Source organism: Corythoichthys intestinalis, chromosome 11 (assembly GCF_030265065.1).
Source record: "Corythoichthys intestinalis isolate RoL2023-P3 chromosome 11, ASM3026506v1, whole genome shotgun sequence".
Classification (NCBI taxonomy): Eukaryota; Metazoa; Chordata; class Actinopteri; order Syngnathiformes; family Syngnathidae; genus Corythoichthys; species Corythoichthys intestinalis.
Genome location: NC_080405.1, coordinates 5,205,388 through 5,212,500, shown reverse-complemented (window position 1 = coordinate 5,212,500; position 7,113 = coordinate 5,205,388). Strand labels below are relative to the sequence as shown.

At 45.9% G+C, this 7,113-nt stretch overlaps 15 non-coding genes and 1 pseudogene across 15 annotated transcripts; all 16 read right to left on the bottom strand.

Annotated features, from left to right (window-relative positions):
* Window positions 1-12, bottom strand: part of LOC130925576 (uncharacterized) — a 119-nt pseudogene extending 107 nt beyond the window's left edge.
* Window positions 13-406: 394 nt separating this feature from the next.
* Window positions 407-525, bottom strand: LOC130924842 (5S ribosomal RNA). Its single transcript, XR_009065140.1, has one exon. It is a non-coding gene; the product is annotated as a 5S ribosomal RNA (ribosomal RNA).
* Window positions 526-842: 317 nt separating this feature from the next.
* On the bottom strand, window positions 843-961 carry LOC130925962 (5S ribosomal RNA). Its single transcript, XR_009065990.1, has one exon. It is a non-coding gene; the product is annotated as a 5S ribosomal RNA (ribosomal RNA).
* A 393-nt stretch (window positions 962-1,354) lies between these two features.
* Window positions 1,355-1,473, bottom strand: LOC130925094 (5S ribosomal RNA). Its single transcript, XR_009065382.1, has one exon. It is a non-coding gene; the product is annotated as a 5S ribosomal RNA (ribosomal RNA).
* Window positions 1,474-1,786: 313 nt separating this feature from the next.
* LOC130925961 (5S ribosomal RNA) lies at window positions 1,787-1,905 on the bottom strand. The gene has a single exon (XR_009065989.1). It is a non-coding gene; the product is annotated as a 5S ribosomal RNA (ribosomal RNA).
* Window positions 1,906-2,218: 313 nt separating this feature from the next.
* Window positions 2,219-2,337, bottom strand: LOC130925960 (5S ribosomal RNA). The gene has a single exon (XR_009065988.1). It is a non-coding gene; the product is annotated as a 5S ribosomal RNA (ribosomal RNA).
* Window positions 2,338-2,640: 303 nt separating this feature from the next.
* LOC130925182 (5S ribosomal RNA) lies at window positions 2,641-2,759 on the bottom strand. Its single transcript, XR_009065470.1, has one exon. It is a non-coding gene; the product is annotated as a 5S ribosomal RNA (ribosomal RNA).
* Window positions 2,760-3,062: 303 nt separating this feature from the next.
* Window positions 3,063-3,181, bottom strand: LOC130925959 (5S ribosomal RNA). The gene has a single exon (XR_009065987.1). It is a non-coding gene; the product is annotated as a 5S ribosomal RNA (ribosomal RNA).
* A 393-nt stretch (window positions 3,182-3,574) lies between these two features.
* On the bottom strand, window positions 3,575-3,693 carry LOC130925093 (5S ribosomal RNA). Its single transcript, XR_009065381.1, has one exon. It is a non-coding gene; the product is annotated as a 5S ribosomal RNA (ribosomal RNA).
* Window positions 3,694-4,006: 313 nt separating this feature from the next.
* Window positions 4,007-4,125, bottom strand: LOC130925958 (5S ribosomal RNA). Its single transcript, XR_009065986.1, has one exon. It is a non-coding gene; the product is annotated as a 5S ribosomal RNA (ribosomal RNA).
* A 472-nt stretch (window positions 4,126-4,597) lies between these two features.
* LOC130925957 (5S ribosomal RNA) lies at window positions 4,598-4,716 on the bottom strand. Its single transcript, XR_009065985.1, has one exon. It is a non-coding gene; the product is annotated as a 5S ribosomal RNA (ribosomal RNA).
* Window positions 4,717-5,019: 303 nt separating this feature from the next.
* On the bottom strand, window positions 5,020-5,138 carry LOC130925956 (5S ribosomal RNA). The gene has a single exon (XR_009065984.1). It is a non-coding gene; the product is annotated as a 5S ribosomal RNA (ribosomal RNA).
* A 393-nt stretch (window positions 5,139-5,531) lies between these two features.
* On the bottom strand, window positions 5,532-5,650 carry LOC130925092 (5S ribosomal RNA). Its single transcript, XR_009065380.1, has one exon. It is a non-coding gene; the product is annotated as a 5S ribosomal RNA (ribosomal RNA).
* Window positions 5,651-5,963: 313 nt separating this feature from the next.
* On the bottom strand, window positions 5,964-6,082 carry LOC130925955 (5S ribosomal RNA). The gene has a single exon (XR_009065983.1). It is a non-coding gene; the product is annotated as a 5S ribosomal RNA (ribosomal RNA).
* A 472-nt stretch (window positions 6,083-6,554) lies between these two features.
* Window positions 6,555-6,673, bottom strand: LOC130925954 (5S ribosomal RNA). Its single transcript, XR_009065982.1, has one exon. It is a non-coding gene; the product is annotated as a 5S ribosomal RNA (ribosomal RNA).
* Window positions 6,674-6,976: 303 nt separating this feature from the next.
* LOC130925953 (5S ribosomal RNA) lies at window positions 6,977-7,095 on the bottom strand. Its single transcript, XR_009065981.1, has one exon. It is a non-coding gene; the product is annotated as a 5S ribosomal RNA (ribosomal RNA).
* Window positions 7,096-7,113: the final 18 nt, after the last annotated feature.

Genomic DNA, 7,113 nt, shown 5'->3' with positions numbered 1-7,113 from the left:
ATGGACGTAAGCTGGCAAAGCTTGTGAAATATCGCTATACAAAAGGCGAAGGAGATCTGATCGGGCGTTCTCAGGTTAGTATGGCCGTAAGCTGGCAAACTTTGTGAAATATAGCTATACAAAAGGCGAAGGAGATCTGTTCTGGTACAAAAAGACGAACCAGTTCAGTTCAGTTCAGTCAGGTTCCCTGAGGGAAGTTAGGTTTCAAGTGGTCTGGTCATCTCGTGCTGTCAATGGCAGCTAACGAGGTAATCACCATCTAAAACGCACAGAGTTGGGTGAAAACGAGAGCTGCAAACTCAACCAAATGTGAGCTCCAACCACAAAACTAACAAGACAGTACATTGACCTCAGTTGATACCAACAAGATCTGTCTGTTCTTTCTTTGTCATGAAATAAACCAAAAAGCTTACAGCACCTGGTATTCCCAGGCGGTCTCCCATCCAAGTACTAACCAGGCCCAAACCTGCTTAGCTTCCGAGATCAGACGAGATCGGGCGTTCTCAGGGTAGTATGGCCGTAAGCTGGCAAAATTTGTGAAATATAGCTATACAAAAGGCGAAGGAGATGTGTTCTGGTACAAAAGACGAACCAGTTCAGTTCAGTTCAGTTCAGTCAGGTTCCCTGAGGGAAATTAGATTTCATGTGGTCTGGTCATCTCGTGCTGTCAATGGCAGCTAACGAGGTAATCACCATTTAAAACGCACAGAGTTGGGTGAAAACGAGAGCTGCAAACTCAACCCAATGTGAGCTCCAACCACAAAACTAACAAGACAGGACATCGACCTCAGTTGATACCAACAAGATCTGTCTGTTCTTTCTTTGTCATGAATAAACCAAAAAGCTTACAGCACCTGGTATTCCCAGGCGGTCTCCCATCCAAGTACTAACCAGGCCCGACCCTGCTTAGCTTCCGAGATCAGACGAGATCGGGCGTTCTCAGGGTAGTATGGCCGTAAGCTGGCAAAGCTTGTGAAATATCGCTATACAAAAGGCGAAGGAGATCTGATCGGGCGTTCTCAGGGTAGTATGGCCGTAAGCTGGCAAAATTTGTGAAATATAGCTATACAAAAGGCGAAGGAGATCTGTTCTGGTACAAAAGACGAACCAGTTCAGTTCAGTTCAGTCAGGTTCCCTGAGGGAAGTTAGGTTTCAAGTGGTCTGGTCATCTCGTGCTGTCAATGGCAGCTAACGAGGTAATCACCATCTAAAACGCACAGAGTTGGGTGAAAACGAGAGCTGCAAACTCAACCTAATGTGAGCTCCAACCACAAAACTAACAAGACAGTACATTGACTTCAGTTGATACCAACAAGATCTGTCTGTTCTTTCTTTGTCATGAAATAAACCAAAAAGCTTACAGCACCTGGTATTCCCAGGCGGTCTCCCATCCAAGTACTAACCAGGCCCGACCCTGCTTAGCTTCCGAGATCAGACGAGATCCGGCGTTCTCAGGGTAGTATGGCCGTAAGCTGGCAAAATTTGTGAAATATAGCTATACAAAAGGCGAAGGAGATGTGTTCTGGTACAAAAGACGAACCAGTTCAGTTCAGTTCAGTCAGGTTCCCTGAGGGAAATTAGATTTCAAGTGGTCTGGTCATCTCGTGCTGTCAATGGCAGCTAACGAGGTAATCACCATCTAAAACGCACAGAGTTGGGTGAAAACGAGAGCTGCAAACTCAACCAAATGTGAGCTCCAACCACAAAACTAACAAGACAGTACATTGACCTCAGTTGATACCAACAAGATCTGTCTGTTCTTTCTTTGTCATGAAATAAACCAAAAAGCTTACAGCACCTGGTATTCCCAGGCGGTCTCCCATCCAAGTACTAACCAGGCCCGACCCTGCTTAGCTTCCGAGATCAGACGAGATCGGGCGTTCTCAGGGTAGTATGGCCGTAAGCTGGCAAAATTTGTGAGATATAGCTATACAAAAGGCGAAGGAGATCTGTTCTGGTACAAAAGACGAACCAGTTCAGTTCAGTTCAGTCAGGTTCCCTGAGGGAAGTTAGGTTTCAAGTGGTCTGGTCATCTCGTGCTGTCAATGGCAGCTAACGAGGTAATCACCATCTAAAACGCACAGAGTTGGGTGAAAACGAGAGCTGCAAACTCAACCAAATGTGAGCTCCAACCACAAAACTAACAAGACAGTACATTGACCTCAGTTGATACCAACAAGATCTGTCTGTTCTTTCTTTGTCATGAAATAAACCAAAAAGCTTACAGCACCTGGTATTCCCAGGCGGTCTCCCATCCAAGTACTAACCAGGCCCGACCCTGCTTAGCTTCCGAGATCAGACGAGATCGGGCGTTCTCAGGGTAGTATGGCCGTAAGCTGGCAAAGCTTGTGAAATATAGCTATAAAAAAGGCGAAGGAGATCTGTTCTGGTACAAAAGATGAACCAGTTCAGTAAGGTTCCCTGAGTGAAATTAGGTTTCAAGTGGTCTGGTCATCTCGTGCTGTCAATGGCAGCTAACGAGGTAATCACCATTTAAAACGCACAGAGTTGGGTGAAAACGAGAGCTGCAAACTCAACCCGATGTGAGCTCCAACCACAAAACTAACAAGACAGTACATCGGCCTCAGTTGATACCAACAAGATCTGTCTGTTCTTTCTTTGTCATGAAATAAACCAAAAAGCTTACAGCACCTGGTATTCCCAGGCGGTCTCCCATCCAAGTACTAACCAGGACCGACCCTGCTTAGCTTCCGAGATCAGACGAGATCGGGCGTTCTCAGGGTAGTATGGCTGTAAACTGGCAAAACTTGTGAAATATAGCTATACAAAAGGCGAAGGAGATCTGTTCTGGTACAAAAGATGAACCAGTTCAGTAAGGTTCCCTGAGTGAAATTAGGTTTCAAGTGGTCTGGTCATCTCGTGCTGTCAATGGCAGCTAACGAGGTAATCACCATTTAAAACGCACAGAGTTGGGTGAAAACGAGAGCTGCAAACTCAACCCGATGTGAGCTCCAACCACAAAACTAACAAGACAGTACATCGACCTCAGTTGATACCAACAAGATCTGTCTGTTCTTTCTTTTTAATGAAATAAACCAAAAAGCTTACAGCACCTGGTATTCCCAGGCGGTCTCCCATCCAAGTACTAACCAGGCCCGACCCTGCTTAGCTTCCGAGATCAGACGAGATCGGGCGTTCTCAGGGTAGTATGGCCGTAAGCTGGCAAGGCTTGTGAAATATCGCTATACAAAAGGCGAAGGAGATCTGATCGGGCGTTCTCAGGGTAGTATGGCCGTAAGCTGGCAAAATTTGTGAAATATAGCTATACAAAAGGCGAAGGAGATCTGTTCTGGTACAAAAGACGAACCAGTTCAGTTCAGTTCAGTCAGGTTCCCTGAGGGAAGTTAGGTTTCAAGTGGTCTGGTCATCTCGTGCTGTCAATGGCAGCTAACGAGGTAATCACCATCTAAAACGCACAGAGTTGGGTGAAAACGAGAGCTGCAAACTCAACCAAATGTGAGCTCCAACCACAAAACTAACAAGACAGTACATTGACCTCAGTTGATACCAACAAGATCTGTCTGTTCTTTCTTTGTCATGAAATAAACCAAAAAGCTTACAGCACCTGGTATTCCCAGGCGGTCTCCCATCCAAGTACTAACCAGGCCCGACCCTGCTTAGCTTCCGAGATCAGACGAGATCCGGCGTTCTCAGGGTAGTATGGCCGTAAGCTGGCAAAATTTGTGAAATATAGCTATACAAAAGGCGAAGGAGATGTGTTCTGGTACAAAAGACGAACCAGTTCAGTTCAGTTCAGTCAGGTTCCCTGAGGGAAATTAGATTTCAAGTGGTCTGGTCATCTCGTGCTGTCAATGGCAGCTAACTAGGTAATCACCATTTAAAACGCACAGAGTTGGGTGAAAACGAGAGCTGCAAACTCAACCCGATGTGAGCTCCAACCACAAAACTAACAAGACAGTACATCGACCTCAGTTGATACCAACAAGATCTGTCTGTTCTTTCTTTTTAATGAAATAAACCAAAAAGCTTACAGCACCTGGTATTCCCAGGCGGTCTCCCATCCAAGTACTAACCAGGCCCGACCCTGCTTAGCTTCCGAGATCAGACGAGATCGGGCGTTCTCAGGGTAGTATGGCCGTAAGCTGGCAAAGCTTGTGAAATATCGCTATACAAAAGGCGAAGGAGATCTGATCGGGCGTTCTCAGGGTAGTATGGCCGTAAGCTGGCAAAATTTGTGAAATATAGCTATACAAAAGGCGAAGGAGATCTGTTCTGGTACAAAAGACGAACCAGTTCAGTTCAGTTCGTAAGCTGGCAAAGCTTGTGAAATATAGCTATAAAAAAGGCGAAGGAGATCTGTTCTGGTACAAAAGATGAACCAGTTCAGTAAGGTTCCCTGAGTGAAATTAGGTTTCAAGTGGTCTGGTCATCTCGTGCTGTCAATGGCAGCTAACGAGGTAATCACCATTTAAAACGCACAGAGTTGGGTGAAAACGAGAGCTGCAAACTCAACCCGATGTGAGCTCCAACCACAAAACTAACAAGACAGTACATCGACCTCAGTTGATACCAACAAGATCTGTCTGTTCTTTCTTTGTCATGAAATAAACCAAAAAGCTTACAGCACCTGGTATTCCCAGGCGGTCTCCCATCCAAGTACTAACCAGGCCCGACCCTGCTTAGCTTCCGAGATCAGACGAGATCGGGCGTTCTCAGGGTAGTATGGCCGTAAGCTGGCAAAACTTGTGAAATATAGCTATACAAAAGGCGAAGGAGATCTGTTCTGGTACAAAAGATGAACCAGTTCAGTAAGGTTCCCTGAGTGAAATTAGGTTTCAAGTGGTCTGGTCATCTCGTGCTGTCAATGGCAGCTAACGAGGTAATCACCATTTAAAACGCACAGAGTTGGGTGAAAACGAGAGCTGCAAACTCAACCCGATGTGAGCTCCAACCACAAAACTAACAAGGCAGTACATAGACCTCAGTTGATACCAACAAGATCTGTCTGTTCTTTCTTTTTAATGAAATAAACCAAAAAGCTTACAGCACCTGGTATTCCCAGGCGGTCTCCCATCCAAGTACTAACCAGGCCCGACCCTGCTTAGCTTCCGAGATCAGACGAGATCGGGCGTTCTCAGGGTAGTATGGCCGTAAGCTGGCAAAGCTTGTGAAATATCGCTATACAAAAGGCGAAGGAGATCTGATCGGGCGTTCTCAGGGTAGTATGGCCGTAAGCTGGCAAAATTTGTGAAATATAGCTATACAAAAGGCGAAGGAGATCTGTTCTGGTACAAAAGACGAACCAGTTCAGTTCAGTTCAGTCAGGTTCCCTGAGGGAAGTTAGGTTTCAAGTGGTCTGGTCATCTCGTGCTGTCAATGGCAGCTAACGAGGTAATCACCATCTAAAACGCACAGAGTTGGGTGAAAACGAGAGCTGCAAACTCAACCAAATGTGAGCTCCAACCACAAAACTAACAAGACAGTACATTGACCTCAGTTGATACCAACAAGATCTGTCTGTTCTTTCTTTGTCATGAAATAAACCAAAAAGCTTACAGCACCTGGTATTCCCAGGCGGTCTCCCATCCAAGTACTAACCAGGCCCGACCCTGCTTAGCTTCCGAGATCAGACGAGATCCGGCGTTCTCAGGGTAGTATGGCCGTAAGCTGGCAAAATTTGTGAGATATAGCTATACAAAAGGCGAAGGAGATCTGTTCTGGTACAAAAGACGAACCAGTTCAGTTCAGTTCAGTCAGGTTCCCTGAGGGAAGTTAGGTTTCAAGTGGTCTGGTCATCTCGTGCTGTCAATGGCAGCTAACGAGGTAATCACCATCTAAAACGCACAGAGTTGGGTGAAAACGAGAGCTGCAAACTCAACCCGATGTGAGCTCCAACCACAAAACTAACAAGACAGTACATCGACCTCAGTTGATACCAACAAGATCTGTCTGTTCTTTCTTTTTAATGAAATAAACCAAAAAGCTTACAGCACCTGGTATTCCCAGGCGGTCTCCCATCCAAGTACTAACCAGGCCCGACCCTGCTTAGCTTCCGAGATCAGACGAGATCGGGCGTTCTCAGGGTAGTATGGCCGTAAGCTGGCAAAGCTTGTGAAATATCGCTATACAAAAGGCGAAGGAGATCTGATCGGGCGTTCTCAGGGTAGTATGGCCGTAAGCTGGCAAAATTTGTGAAATATAGCTATACAAAAGGCGAAGGAGATCTGTTCTGGTACAAAAGACGAACCAGTTCAGTTCAGTTCGTAAGCTGGCAAAGCTTGTGAAATATAGCTATAAAAAAGGCGAAGGAGATCTGTTCTGGTACAAAAGATGAACCAGTTCAGTAAGGTTCCCTGAGTGAAATTAGGTTTCAAGTGGTCTGGTCATCTCGTGCTGTCAATGGCAGCTAACGAGGTAATCACCATTTAAAACGCACAGAGTTGGGTGAAAACGAGAGCTGCAAACTCAACCCGATGTGAGCTCCAACCACAAAACTAACAAGACAGTACATCGACCTCAGTTGATACCAACAAGATCTGTCTGTTCTTTCTTTGTCATGAAATAAACCAAAAAGCTTACAGCACCTGGTATTCCCAGGCGGTCTCCCATCCAAGTACTAACCAGGCCCGACCCTGCTTAGCTTCCGAGATCAGACGAGATCGGGCGTTCTCAGGGTAGTATGGCCGTAAGCTGGCAAAACTTGTGAAATATAGCTATACAAAAGGCGAAGGAGATCTGTTCTGGTACAAAAGATGAACCAGTTCAGTAAGGTTCCCTGAGTGAAATTAGGTTTCAAGTGGTCTGGTCATCTCGTGCTGTCAATGGCAGCTAACGAGGTAATCACCATTTAAAACGCACAGAGTTGGGTGAAAACGAGAGCTGCAAACTCAACCCGATGTGAGCTCCAACCACAAAACTAACAAGGCAGTACATCGACCTCAGTTGATACCAACAAGATCTGTCTGTTCTTTCTTTTTAATGAAATAAACCAAAAAGCTTACAGCACCTGGTATTCCCAGGCGGTCTCCCATCCAAGTACTAACCAGGCCCGACCCTGCTTAGCTTCCGAGATCAGACGAGATCGGGCGTTCTCAGGGTAGTATGGCCGTAAGCTGGCAAAGCTTGTGAAAT